This window comes from Mesoplodon bidens (genome assembly GCF_964165515.1).
Source record: "Mesoplodon bidens genome assembly, chromosome: 8".
Taxonomy (NCBI): domain Eukaryota; kingdom Metazoa; phylum Chordata; class Mammalia; order Artiodactyla; family Ziphiidae; genus Mesoplodon; species Mesoplodon bidens.
In genome coordinates, this window is record NC_138165.1 from 25129444 (window position 1) to 25144661 (window position 15218).

The 15218-nt window shown below is 37.2% G+C and overlaps 1 protein-coding gene across 1 annotated transcript in view; it reads left to right on the forward strand.

The window, feature by feature from the left end:
• Nucleotides 1–15218, forward strand: part of OLA1 (Obg like ATPase 1) — a 172412-nt gene that overhangs the window by 5865 nt on the left and 151329 nt on the right. The window lies entirely within an intron of this gene.

The following is a 15218-nucleotide window of genomic DNA, read 5'->3' on the forward strand; positions in this document are numbered from 1 at the left end:
TCAGCTGTATTTTTCAGTAGGGCACCAAACCTGGTACCTGAATGTCTCTCTGGTCTATTTTCTTTGTATCTTTTTGCCACTCATTTCTTACTTGAATTATTCCAGAGGCTTCTTAAGTGGGCTTTCTGTCAGGGCATTATCTATAGTAAATCTTTTTTTGTTTTGCCCCAGTGTTTTTTTGTTTGTTTGTTTTTGTTTTTTAAATTGAGGTATAACATATACAGTAAAATGCGAAAACTTTAAATGTACATATCAGATTTTTACACTTTAATTCACCCATGTAACCAGTACCCACATCAAGATCTAGAACAAATCCAGTGCCACAAAAGACTTCCTTGTACCCCTTCCCAGTTGGTACTATCCTTCCTAGGATAACCATATTCCAACTTCTGTTACCACATTGGTTAGTTTGCCTGATACAGATGGAATCACACATTATGCACTCTTTATATCTTTTACAAGTCAACATTATGCCTGAGAGAATATACACTGTATTTACCCATTTTGCTATTGATGGGCATTTGGGTTGTTCCTTTTTTTTGTCTATTATGAATAGAGCTGCTTTGAACATTCATGTACATGTCTTTTGGTGGGTAGATCTAAGAACTCATTTCTGTTGGGTGCATGGATACACTTACCTCACTCACCCTATCCCCCGAACTCCCCACCTCTAGGAGTTAAATAGCTTTAGATACTGCCACATAATTTTCCAAAGGGGTTATTCTAATTTATAGTGCTGGTATTGTAAAAAAGAGTTCTAATTTCTCTTCATCCTCACTAGCACTTGGTATTATCATTCTTTTTCATTTTGGCCGTACTTGTGTGTAGTATCATGATTGTTTTGCATACCTGTGACAGCTAATGATTTTGAACATCTTTTAATATGTTTACTGGACATCTTTTGTGAAGGATTTTTTTTCTTTTTAGTAATAATTAGGTGTTTTTTTATTCTGGATATGGGTTCCTTGTTGGATATGCATTAGAACTATCTCTTCCTAGTCTGTGTGACTTTTTGCTTAAGAGTAAATAAAAATTATTTTTGAAGTAGTTTCACAATTAAAAAATTTCACACTTGCAAAACTAGTTAAAAAATTCCTATATGAGGTCTGCTTACATTCCCCAAATGTTAACATAGTACAGTTATAAAAATCGGGAAATTAGCATTGATTTACCAGTTGTCTCACTGATGTCCATTTTCTGGTCCAAGATCTAATCCAGAATTACGTATATGTTGCATTTAATTGTTGCTGTGTCCTCAGTTTCCTTTAACCTAGAACAGTTTCTCACTTTGTCTTTCATGTCCTTGACACTTTTGAGGAGTGCTGACCACTTATGGTAGGCTCTTAAACCTTGGGGTTTATCTAATATTTCCTTGTGATTAAATTCAAATTATGCATTTTTGGATGCAGAAGTGACATGTGCTTCTTAGTACATTATATCAGGAAGCACACAATGTTGATTTGTCCTGTTACTAGTGATTTTAACTTTGATCACTTATCTAAGGAGGTGTCTGACAAATTTCTTCACTGAAAAGTTTACTATATTTTCCATTGCAATTAATAAATATATCTTTTAGGGAGATACTTTGAAATTATGTAAATATTGTGTTTCTCATACTTTTGCCCCCCAGTTTTGGCGAGTATTAATGATTCTTGTTTGAAATAGTTATTATTGTGGTGTTTACCAAATGGAGATTTAAAAATTTCTGTTGGTCTTCTACATTTATAGAGGAAACAATTTATAGAAGGAACAATGGAAATTCTATTGTTTAGAATTCTGTTGTTAAGAAGACACCCCCCCCATTTTCTCATGTAAATTACTTATAATTTGTTTATATCAGGATCAGTTTTTACTTTGTTGGTTATAATGCGTTACTGTTGTTATTTATTTTGTTGCTCAAATTGCCCATATTTGGCCATCAGGAGCCTTCCTGTTCACTGGTATTACTTTTGATGTGTCCTCTATTTTTTGAGTATTTTCTAGTTTCTAGCTCCACATTATGTTCCATGCTTATTTGTACTTTCTCTGTCCCAGCTTTGTAATAAACAAATTTTTCTGTTGACATATGTTTTCATCTCTCTTGGGTGTATACTTAGGAGTGGAATTTCTGGGTTGTATATAACCGTATATTTAACTATTTGAGGAACTACCAAACTTTTCTAAAGCGAATATGTCATTCTGTGTTCTTACCAGCAATGTATGTGGGTTCTGCTTTCCTCACATTCTCACCAATGCTTGTAATTATCTTTATTAAACATTTTTTAAATTGAGGTTTAGTTGATTTACAATATTATAGTAGTTTCAGGTGTGCAACACAGTGATTCAAAATTTTTATAGATTATACTTCATTTATAGTTATTATAAAATATTGGCTATATCCCTTGTGCTGTACAATATATCCTTGTAGCTTATTTATTTTATACATATTAGTTTGTACCTCTTACTCCCCTACCTGTATCTTGCCACTACACCCTTTCCCTGTCCTCACTGATAACCACTATTTTGTTTTCTATATCTTCATTTTGATTTCATTTTATTTCAGATATTTTATTTTTTATACTATAGTTCTGTCTGGATAGTTTTCATATTTTTTCATTCCTCATTATCTTCACCTGTGAGTCTGTTTATTTTTTGTTATATTCACTGGTTTGTTTTGTTTTTTAGATTCCACATATAAGTGATAATATACAGTATTTGTCTTTCTCTGCCTGACTTATTTCACTAAGCATAATACCCTCCAGGTCCAGGGACATTGTTGCAAATGGCAGAATTTCTTTCTATTTTAATGGCTGAGTAGTATTCCATTGTGTGTGTGTGTGTGTGTGTGTGTGTGTGTGTGTGTGTGTGTTTGGTGTGTATCTCATGTTATCTTTATCCCTTTATCTGTTCATGGACACTTAGTTTGCTTCCATATCTTGGCTATTGTAAATAATGGTGCTATGAACACTGGGGTGTATGTATCTTTTAGAATTAGTGTTTTCATTTTCTTTGGATATGTACCCAAGAAGTGGAATTGGTGGATCATATGGTAGTTCTACTTTTAGTTTTTTGAGGAACCTGCATGCTGTTTTCCACAGTGGTTGCAGCAATTTATGTTCCCACCAACAGTGTACAGGGTTCTTTTTTCTCCACATTCTAGCCAATATTTGTTATTTGTGGTCTCTGATTGTTATCATCTTTTTAATTATAGCGAAGGCGTGAAGTGGTATCTCATTGTGGTTTTGAATTGCATTTCCTTGATCCCTAATAATATTGAGCATCTTTTCATATGCTTATTATGCCTTCATTTTGGAAAGATTTTCATTGGGAATTCCAGGAACAGTTTTTCTTTCAGCACATTGAAGGTATCTTCCATTTTCTTCTAGCTTTCTAATGAGAAGTCTGTTGTCGTTATTATCTTGGTTTCTTTGTACATAATGTGTTGGGTTTTTTTTTTCCTATAGCTTTCTTTAAAATTTTCTCTTTACTACTGGTTTTCAGAAATTTGATTTTCATATGCATTGATGTGGTTTTCCTTATGCCTCTTTTGCTTGGGGTCTGTTGAGATTTTAGGCTTGTGAGTTTATGATTTTCATTAAATTTGTAAAATATTTGGCCAGAGCATTTCTTCAAATGCTCTTTTCTCCCCCTCTCCTCCTTTCCCTTCCTCTCCCTCTGAGACTTTTATGACATATGGGTTAGTCCTCTAGGTAATATTCTACTGAAGCTCTGGTTATGTTTTTGTCCAATTGTTTCCCCCTGTGCTTCATTTGATAGCTGCTATTGTTCTGTCTTCATGTTCACTGATCTTTTCTGCAGTGTCTAATCTACAGTTAGTCACATCCAGTGTGTTTCATTTCAATTCAATTTTTTCAGATACTGTATTTTTAATACAATAGTTCTGTCTGGATGGTTTTCATTTTTCATTTAATGCCTCATTATCTTCATATTTACCTCTATATCCTTCAGAAAAATTTTAAAAAATCTATTACATTTATTTTAAGGTCCTCGTCTGCTAATTCCATCATCTCTATCGTTACTGGGTTTGTGTTTATTGACTTTTATCTTGCTTTGGATCTATATTTTCCTGCTTCTTTGCACACCTGTTAATTTTTATTGGATTCCAGATGCTGGATTTTATGTTGAGTGCTGAATGTATTCCTTTAACGAGTGTTGGACTTTGTTCTGGCATTTAGTTTTTGTGTATCATTTTGATTGTTTTGAGGCTGTTTATTATATTTTCTTATGATGAGTCCATAATATTTTTTGCTCTGGTGCTACTTTAGCTCTGATACTAAGATGTGACTCTTTGAGGATTCTACCCAAGTTCCCTTATATTATTATATCTTTCTCTGCTCTGGATGATGGGGATGTGAACTGTTCCAAGCTCTGTGTGAACCTGAGAAGTGTTCACTGTGCTTCTTTTGAGTGTTTTTTTCTCCTGGCCTTTGGAGACTGAGCTTCCTCATGTACAAATATTACTGAGCCACATTCTTGAAGATACCTTCTGCTTATCTCCAGAGCCCTCTCTCTGTGCAGCTGCTTCCTTTCTAGTATACTGTCCTGTAAATTTTAGCTACTTTGGCCTGCTCAAACTCTCATCTCAGTCTCTTTAACTTGGCATGACTGCCGGGTTCTATTGGTTCCCCCTCCCTGTGCTGTGGCTTTGAAATCACCTTTAGGCAGTAAGCTAGGGTAGTTTTAGAGCTTAGTTCATTTGTTGTTCTCACAGGGCACACAGTCCTGTGCTACATACTGTCCTCTGTTTGAAAACTGTTGATTTCATGTTTTATCTGATTTCCTAGCTCTTTGTGTCAGGAGGGCAGTTCCATAAATAGAAGGGGAAGCAAAATTCCCCAATAACATTTAAATGAACTTAAATCTTATTGTATACTTTTCAGTATTCCAGGGTGCCTCCTCTTTCATGGAAATTCGTGACTTGGGAATTATTTGTTTTCTTTTTTAATATGTATTTTTTTTTTTTTTTGCGGTACGCGGGCCTCTCACTGTTGTGGCCTCTCCCGTTGCGGAGCACAGGTTCCGGACGCGCAGGCTCACCGGCCATGGCTCACGGGCCCAGCCGCTCCGCGGCATGTGGGATCTTCCCAGACCGGGGCACGAACCCGTGTCCCCTGCATCGGCAGGCGGACTCTCAACCACTGCGCCACCAGGGAAGCCCTTTTAATATGTTTTGAATAATCTTTTGGACAATGGATCTGCTCTCCCACTCACTCTTTCCTGTTATCAACAGTAATTGTGTACCTTAAAAGTACTTCATAATTTACTTTCTGTTAAATCTTTTAATTTTCATTGTTTATTTTTCAGAATTCTGGTCACTTTTTTTTTTCTATTTTCACAATTTTTTTTTGCATTTTTTAAAATTAGTTATCCATTTTATACATATTAGTGTATATATGTCAATCCCAATCTCCCAGTGCATCACACCAGCCCCCACCCACTGCTTCCCCCCTTAGTGTAGGAACTTGTTCCTACATCTGTGTCTCAATTTCTGCCCTACAAACTGGTTCATCTGTACCATTTTTCTAGGTTCCACATATATGCGTTAATATACAATATTTGTTTTTCACTTTCTGACTTACTTCACTCTGTATGACGGTCTCTAGATCCATCCCTGTCTCTACAAATGACCCAATTTCGTTCCTTTTTATGGCTGAGTAATATTCCATTGTATATATGTACCACATCTTTATCCATTCGTCTGTCGATGGGCATTTAGGTTGCTTCCATGTCCTGGCTATTGTAAACAGTGCTGCAGTGAACATCGGGGTGCATGTGTCTTTTTGAATTATGGTTTTCTCTGGTTATGTGCCCAGTAGTGGGATTGCTGGGTCATATGGTAATTCTATTTTCAGTTTTTTAAGGAACCTCCATACTATTCTCCATAATGGCTGTATCAATTTACATTCCGACCAACAGTGCAAGAGGGTTCTCTTTTATCCACACCCTCTCCAGCATTTATTGTTTGTAGATTTTTTGATGATGGCCATTCTGACTGGTGTGAGGTGATACCTCATTGTAGTTTTGATTTGCATTTCTCTAATAATTAGTGATGTTGAGCAGCTTTTCATGTGCTTCTTGGCCATCTGTATGTCTTCTTTGGAGAAATGTCTGTTTAGGTCTTCTGCCCATTTTTGGATTGGGTTATATTTTTTTTAATATTGAGCTGCATGAGCTGTTTATATATTTTGGATATTAACCCTTTGTCCGTTGATTCGTTTGCAAATATTTTTCTCCCATTCTGAGGATTGTCTTTTTGTCTTGTTTGTAGTTTCCTTTGCTGTGCAAAAGCTTTTAAGTTTCATTAGGTCCCATTTGTTTATTTTAGTTTTTATTTCCATTACTCTAGGGGGTGGATCAAAAAAGATCTTGCTGTGATTTATGTCAAAGAGTGTTCTTCCTATGTTTTCCTCTAAGAGTTTTATAGTGTCCGGTCTTGCATTTAGGTCTTGAATCCATTTTGAGTTTATTTTTGTGTATGGTGTTAGGGAGTGTTCTAATTTCATTCTTTTACATGTAGCTGTCCAGTTTTCCCAGCACCACTTATTGAAGAGACTGTCTTTTCTCCATTTTATATCCTTGCCTCCTTTGTCATAGATTGGTTGACGATAGGTGTGTGTGTTTATCTCTGGGCTTTATATCCTGTTCCATTGATTTATATTTCTGTTTTTGTGCCAGTACCGTATTGTCTTGATTACTGGCTTTGTAGTATAGTCTGAAGTCAGGGAGTCTGATTCCTCCAGATCCGTTTTTTTCCCTCAAGACCTCTTTGGCTATTTGGGGTCTTTTGTGTCTCCATACAAATTTTAAGATTTTTTATTCTAGTTCTGTAAAAAATGCCATTGGTAATTTGATAGGGATTGCATTGAATCTGTAGATTGCTTTGGGTAGTATGGTCATTTTCACAATATTGATTCTTCCAATCCAAGAACATGGTATATCTCTCCATCTGTTTGTATCAGCTTTAATTTCTTTCATCAGCATCTTATAGTTTTCTGCATACAGGTCTTTTGTCTCCCTAGGTAGGTTTATTCCTAGGTATTTTATTCTTTTTGTTGCATTGGTAAATGGGAGTGTTCCCTTAATTTCTTTTTCAGATTTTTCATCATTAGTGTATAGGAATGCAAGAGATTTTTGTGCATTAATTTTGTATCCTGCAACTTTACCAGATTCTTTGACTAGCTCTAGTAGTTTTCTGCTGGCATCTTTAGGATTCTCTATGTATAGTTTCATGTCATCTGCAAACAGTGACAGTTTTTACTTCTTCTTTTCCAATTTGTATTCCTTTTATTTCTTTTTCTTCTCTAATTGCCGTGGCTAGGACTTCCAAAACTATGTTGAATAATAGTGGTGAGAGTGGACATCTTTGTCTTGTTCCTGATTTTAGAGGAAATGCTTTCAGTTTTTCACCATTGAGAATGATGTTTGCTCTGGGTTTGTCGTATATGGCCTTTATTATGTTGAGGTAGGTTCCCTCTATGCCCACTTTCTGGAGAGTTTTTATCATAAATGGGTGTTGAATTTTGTCAAAACCTTTTTCTGCATCTATTGCAATGATCACATGGTTTTTATTCTTCAGTTTCTTAATATGGTGTATCACCTTGATGGATTTGCATATATTGAAGAATCCTTGCATCCCTGGGATAAATCCCACTTGATCATGGTGTATGAGCCTTTTAATGTGTTGTTGGATTCTTTTTGCTAGAACTTTGTTGAGGATTTTCGTATCTATATTCATGAGTGATATTGGTCTGTAATTTTCTTTTTTTGTAGTATCTTTGTCTGGTTTTGGTATTAGAGTGATGGTGGCCTCATAGAATGAGTTTGGGAGTGTTCCTTCCTCTGCAATTGTTTGGAAGAGTTTGAGAAGGATGGGTGTTAGCTCTTCTCTAAATGTTTGATAGAATTCACCTGTGAAGCCATCTGGTCCTGGACTTTTGTTTGTTGAAAGACTTTTAATCACGGTTTCAATTTCATTACTTGTGATTGGTCTTTTCATATTTTCTGTTTCTTCCTGATTCAGTGTTGGAAGGTTATACCTTTCTAAGAATTTGTCCATTTCTTCCAGGTTGTCCATTTTATTGGCATAGGGTTTCTTGTAGTAGTCTCTTAGGATGCTTTGTATTTCTGCTGTGTCTGTTGTTACTTCTCCTTTTTCATTTCTACTTTTATTGACTTGAGTCCTCTTCCTCTTTTTCTTGATGAGTCTGGCAAATGTTTTATCAATTTTGTTTATCTTCTCAAAGAACCAGCTTTTAGTTTCATTGATCTTTGCTATTGTTTTCTTCGTTTCTATTTCATTTATTTCTGCTCTGATCTTTATGATTTCTTTCCTTCTACTAACTTTGGGTTTTGTTTGTTCTTCTTTCTCTAGTTCTTTAGGTGTAAGGTTAGATTGTTTACATGAGATCTTTCTTGTTTCTTGAGGTAGGATTGTATTGCTATAAACTTCCCTCTTAGAACTGCTTTTGCTACATCCCATAGGTTTAGGATCATCGTGGTTTCATTATCATTTGTCTCTAGGTATTTTTTGATTCCCTCTTTGATTTCTTCAGTAATCTCTTGGTTATTTAGTAACATGTTGTTTAGCCTCCATGTGTTTGTGTTTTTTACATTTTTTCCCCTGTAATTGATTTCTAATCTGATAGCGTTGTGGTCAGAAAAGATGTTTGATATGATTTCAATATTCTTAAATTTACCGAGGCTTGATTTGTGACCCAAGATGTGATCTGTCCTGGAGAATGTTCCATGTGCACTTGAGAAGAAAGTGTAATCTGCTATTTTGGATGGAATGTCCTATAAATATCCGTTAAATCTATCTGGTCTATTGTGTCATTTAAAGCTTGTGTTTCCTTATTAATTTTCCGTTTGGATGATCTGTCCATTGGTGTAAGTGAGGTGTTCAAGTCCCCCACTATTATTGTGTTACTGTCAATTTTCTCTTTTATAGCTGTTAGCAGTTTCCTTATGTATTGAGGTGCTCCTATGTTGGGTGCATATATATTTATAATTGTTATATCTTCTTCTTGGATTTATTCCTTGATCATTATGTAGTGTCCTTCCTTGTCTCTTGTAACATTCGTTATTTTAAAGTCTGTTTTTTTTGATATGAGTATTGCTACTCCAGCTTTCTTTTGATTTCCATTTGCATGGAATATCTTTTCCATCCCCTCACTTTCAGTGTGTATGTGTCCCTAGGTCTGAAGTGGGTCTCTTGTATACAACATATATATGGGCCTTGTTTTTGTATCCATTCAGCAAGCCTGTGTCTTTTGGTAGGAGCATTTAATCCATTCACGTTTAAGGCAATTATCGATATGTATGTTCCTATTACCATTTTCTTAATTGTTATGAGTTTGTTTTGTAGGTCCTTTTCTTCTCTTGTGTTTCCCACTTAGAGACGTTCCTTCGACATTTGTTGTAGAGCGGGTTTGGTGGTGCTGAATTCTTTTAGCTTTTGCTTGTCTGTAAAGCTTTTGATTTCTCCATCAAATATGAATGAGATCCTTGCCGGGTAGAGTAATCTTGGTTGTAGTTTCTTCTCTTTCATCACTTTAAATATGTCATGCCAGTCCCTTCTGGCTTCTAGAGTTTCTGCTGAGAAATCAGCTGTTAACCTTATGGGAGTTCCCTTGTATGTTATTTGTCATTTTTCCCTTGCTGCTTCAATAATTTTTCTTTGTCTTTAATTTTTGCTAATTTGATTACTATGTGTCTCGGTATGTTTCTCCTTGGGTTTTTCCTGTATGGGACTCTCTGTGCTTCCTGGGCTTGGGTTACTGTTTCCTTTCCCATGTTAGGGAAGTATTCAACTATAATCTCTTCAAATATTTTCTCTGGTCTTTTCTCTCTCTCTTCTCCTTCTGGGACCCCTATATTGCGAATGTTCTTGTGTTTAATGTTGTCCCAGAGGTCTCTTAGGCTGTCTTCATTTCTTTTCATTCTTTTTCCTTTATTCTGTTCCGCAGTAATGAATTCCACCATTCTGTCTTCCAGGTCACTTATCCATTCTTTGGCCTCAGTTATTCTGCTATTGATTCCTTGTAGTGTATTTCTCACTTCAGTTATTGTATTGTTCATCTCTGTTTGTTTGTTCTTTAATTCTTCTAGGTTTTTGTTAAACGTTTCTTGCATCTTTTTGATCTTTGCCTCCATTCTTTTTCCGACGTCCTGTATCATCTTAACTATCATTATTCTGAATTCTTTTTCTTGAAGGTTGCCTATCTCCACTTCATTTAGTTGTTTTTGTGGGGTTTTATCTTTTTCCTTCATCTGGTACATAGCCCTCTGCCTTTTCATCTTGTCTGTCTTTCTGTGAATGTGGTTTTTGTTCCATAGGCTGCAGGATTGTAGTTCTTCTTGCTGCTGCTGTCTGCCCTCTGGTGGATGAGGCTATCTAAGAGGCTTGTGGAAGTTTCCTGATGGGAGGGACTGGTGGTGGGTAGAGCTGGGTGTTGCTCTGGTGGGCAGAGCTCAGTAAAACTTTAATCTGCCTGTCTGCTGATGGGTGGGGCTGGGTTCCCTCCCTCTTGGTTGTTCGGCCTGAGGGGATCCAACTCTGGAGCCTATCCTGGCTCTTTGGTGGGGTAATGGCGGGCTCTGGGAGAGCTCACGCCAAGGAGTAATTCCCAGAAATTCTGCTGCCAGTGTCCTTGTCCTCATGGTGAGACACAGCCACCCCCGCCTCTGCAGGAGACCCTCCAAAACTAGCAGGTAGGTGTGGCTCAGTCTCCTGTGGGGTCACTGCTCCTTCCCCTGGGTCCCAGTGCACACACTACTTCGTGTGTGCCCTCCAAGAGTGGAGTCTCTGTTTCCCCCAGTTCTGTCAAAGTCCTGCAATCAAATCCCGCTAGCCTTCAAAGTCTGATTCTCTGCGAATTCCTCCTCCTGTTGCCAGACTCCCAGGTTGGGAACCCTGACGTGGGGCTCAGAACCTTCACTCCAGTGGGTGGACTCCTGTGGTATAAGTATTCTCCAGTCTGTGAGTCACCCACCCAGCAGTTATGGGATTTGTTTTTATTGTGCTTACGCTGCCTCCTACTGTCTCTTTGTGGTTTCTCCTTTGTCTTTGGATGTGGGGTGTCTTTTTTGGTGAGTTCCAGTGTCTTCCTGTTGATGATTGTTCAGCAGTTAGTTGTGATTCCGGTGCTCTTGCAAGAGGGAGTGAGAGCCTGTCCTTGTACTCCACCATCTTGAACCTAAGCCTGGTCACTGTTGCTATATCATATAATTTCAGATTTTTTTTTCGCTCATTTATTTATTTACTATTAACTATAGACTTCTTTGGATTTCACCAGTTTTCCCGCTAATGTCCTTTTTCTTTTCCTGTATAGACCTTTTAAAGGTCATGAAAAATTTCATTTACTTTTGAAAAGTTATATTCTGGTATTTTGTATAATGTCTCTCAGTTGCAGTTTGATGTTTTCTCATGCTGCGGACTTTTTCTTTATCCATTCCTCTGTTGAGAGACATTAGTGCTGCTTCCACCTTTTGGTTATTGTGAATAATGCTGCAGTGAACATGAGTGTGCAAATATCACTTTGAGATCCTGCTTTTAATTATTTTGGGTAAATACCCTGAAGTGGAGTTGCTGGATCACATGGTAATTCTATTTTTAGTTTTTTGAGGAACCTTCATACTGTTTTCCATAGCAGCTGTACCATTTTACATTCCACCAACAGTGTACCAGAGTTCTAATTTGTCTACGTCTTGGCCAACACTTGTTTTCTGTTTTTTTGATAGTGACTGTCTTAATGGGTGTGAGATGATACCTCATTGTGGTTTTGATTTGCATTTTCCTGATGATTGGTGACGTTGAGCATCTTTTCATATATTTATTGGCTATTTGTTTACCTTCTGTGGAGAAATGTCTATTGAGGTCCTTTGCTACTTTTTAATGTTACTTTTTAAAGTTACTTTTGTGTTGTTGTTAAGTTATAGGAGTTCTTTATACATTCTGGATATTAACTGTTTATCAGACATGCGATTTGTAATTATTTTTTCCCATTCTATAGGTTACCTTTCACTCTGTTGATTGTTTCTTTTTTTTTTTTCTTTGCGTTACGCGGACCTCTCACTGCTGTGGCCTCTCCCGGTGCGGAGCACAGGCTCCAGATGCGCAGCCCCAGCGGCCATGGCTCACGGGCCCAGCCGCTCCGAGGCATGTGGGATCCTCTCGGACCGGGGCATGAACCCGCATTCCCTGCATCGGCAGGCGGATTCTCAACCACTGCGCCACCAGGGAAGCCCGATTGTTTCTTCTGATGTGCAGTTTTTAAGTTTGATGTAGTCTCATTTTTTTTCTAATTTTGCTTTTGTTGCTTGTCCTTTTGGTGTCATATCTCAGAAATAATTGCCAAATCCAATGTTACAAAGTTTTTCCCCTACATTTCCTTCTTTGACTTTTATAGTTTTAGGCTCTACCTTTAGGTCTGTAATCCATTTTGAGTTAATTTTTGTGTGTGGTGTAAGGTAAGGGTCTTCATTCCTTTGCATGTGGCTATCCAGTTTTCTCAGTGTCTTTTATTGAAGAGACTGTCTTTTCCCCATTGTGTGGTCTTGATACCCTTGTTAAAGATTATCTGACTGTATATGGGAGGATTTATTTCTGGGCTCTCTATTCTGTTCCACTGGTATATGGGTCCATCTTTATGTCAGTTCCACACTATTTGGATTACTGTAGTTTTATAATATATTTTGGTATCAGAAATCACACAATAGACTTTTGGGAAGAACACTGTGGAGGTGAAGTGCCTTTCTCATTGTGTCATATTGAGGGGCTATATGATAGCAACATGATTTGTCACTGGTGATGTTAACCTTGATCATTTGGTTAAGGTGGTGTCTGCCAGATTTCTCCACTGTAAAATTATCCTTTTTCTTTTCGATAGGCTGTTCCTTAGAAGCAAGTCACTAAGTCCAACCCATTCTCAAGGGGAGGGGAATTAAGCTCCACCTCCTGAAGGAATGAGTATCAAAGAATTTGTGGACATTTGTTAAAATCACCACAGTAATTAATTAATATTATGGGGGAAAGGTATCTTGAGGCTATTTAAATATTCTGTTTCTTAAAGTTTCCCCAGCTAAACTTTATCACTCCTTAGTGGATTTTGCCTGCAGCAATTATTAGTGTGGTGTTCTAATGGTGATATTCTACTTGTCTTATTCCTTTTACGTTTATTATTTGGAATTCTTCTGTATGGAATGTTTTTCTTTTCCCCTACAATTAGTTATTATTCAATCATTTTTATAGTTCTATTTAGACTCAGTGAAATTTTTTTTATTATTTGGGTTTTAATCCAATATTGTCAGTATTTATTTTGTTGCTCAAATTGTTCAGATTTGGTCATTGGGAACTCCTTTAAGTTGCGTCCTATGTCCTTTTTACATGCCTCCATCTTATTTTTCCATTCTTTTTGTTTTTTCCCTTTCTTTTTTTTTCCTGTCTTTTTTTTTCTTTTCAAGCATTTCCTTACTCTCTGACACTGTAAGATATTTCAGGCTAATAGTGTATTTTTCATGTCCCAGCCTTGTCTCCAGAGAGCCTTGGTTTCTTTTATCAAAGAATGGTATTTAGAAACTAAGATTTGGGCTCTAGATGTGATCCTACTGCTGGGGTGTTACTTCTTTTAAGCCCTCTCACCTGATAGAATTAGGAAAAATATGTGGTTATACTAACCCATGTATACACACATGGGTATTTATTCCTGTCATTTTTTTTTTCTGTATCTAGCAGATAGATACTTTTTGACAGTTTAGTTATATCTAAATTCAAAACATTTCGAAAGAACATTCTACTTTTTTCCATGCTTTTGGTTGTGTGTTGTATGAATGGTTAATTCAGAATGCTGGGGGAGTTTGCATTGGTATCCTGACTTCCCTATACATATTATAATTTTGCATAAGGTTTTAGATAAAACATATATTCAGTCAGATTTACTTATTACAGTAAAATATATAATTTCAAAAATAAAGTATTTAGGTCTTAAGTGGAGGGGGCATACATTAAGTCTAGCCACTCTTTTTTTTAATGATATCATTGCTGAAATAATATTTATGTAAACCTGTTCTTGCATAAGATCCCTACAATTTTGAATCTTATACTTTCAAGCTTCAATAATAACCTTATAAGGGATCTGAATGTGTGTGTGTGTGTGTGTGTAAAATCCTCATTTCACAAAAAGCCTTATGGGCTTTACCACTCCAATTTAAGTCAAAACTTTAAAATTCTTTGCCTTTGCAAGGCTTTTCTTTAATAGATTTGAATAGATCAAAATGTCTTAACTTGCCGCCAAAGGCTGTACTAATAATCCTTAGAAAATTTTCTTTTTCCTTCTTCCTTTTTACTTTTTTCTACTTACAAAGCTATTGGAAGGTACAGATTACTTGGACTTTATGAAATTTAAAATCATGTCCAAGATGAGGTGATCTGTGAAAATGGAGATGTCTTCCATGTTTAGTTTGACTGCATGTAAGAATTTTTTTAGCCTAAGAGATAATGGGACTTTCTTTTCTGTATTTTTACTGTCTAATATGTTTTAAGGGATAAACTTTTTTCTTTAGTATTAAACATATTTATGTCCAGGTAGGCAGTCAAAAATACAGTACTTAATAAAACCAATAAATTTGAAAATAACTCCATGAACTCTTTATGGACTTTTTTTTTTTTTTTGCAGTACGCGGGCCCCTCACCGTTGTGGCCTTTCCTGTTTCGGAGCGCAGGCTCCAGACACGCAGGCTCAGCGGCCATGGCTCACGGGCCCAGCCGCTCCGTGGCATGTGGGATCCTCCCAGACTGGGGCATGAACCTGTGTCCCCTGCATCGGCAGGCGGACTCCCAACCACTGCGCCATCAGGGAAGCCTCTGGACTTTTTATATTGCAATTACTTTGACTGTGGTAATAGCAACGAGCAGTTTTTTATCTACAGTATACAAAAATACAACTGCACTTTTTTTCCCCCAAGAAAGGCACAAATGTCTTGTAAGTGGATTAATTAATATATTTAAATTTTCCTTGAAGTATTTTTTTTTTTTTTTTTTTTGCGGTACGCGGGCCTCTCACCGCTGTGGCCTCTCCACGCCGCGGTCTCTCCCCGCCACGGAGTACAGGCTCTGGACGCGCAGGCTCAACGGCCATGGCTCACGGGCTCAGCCGCTCCGCGGCACGCGGGATCCTCCCAGACCGGGGCACGAACCCGCGTCCCCTGCATCGGCAGGCGGA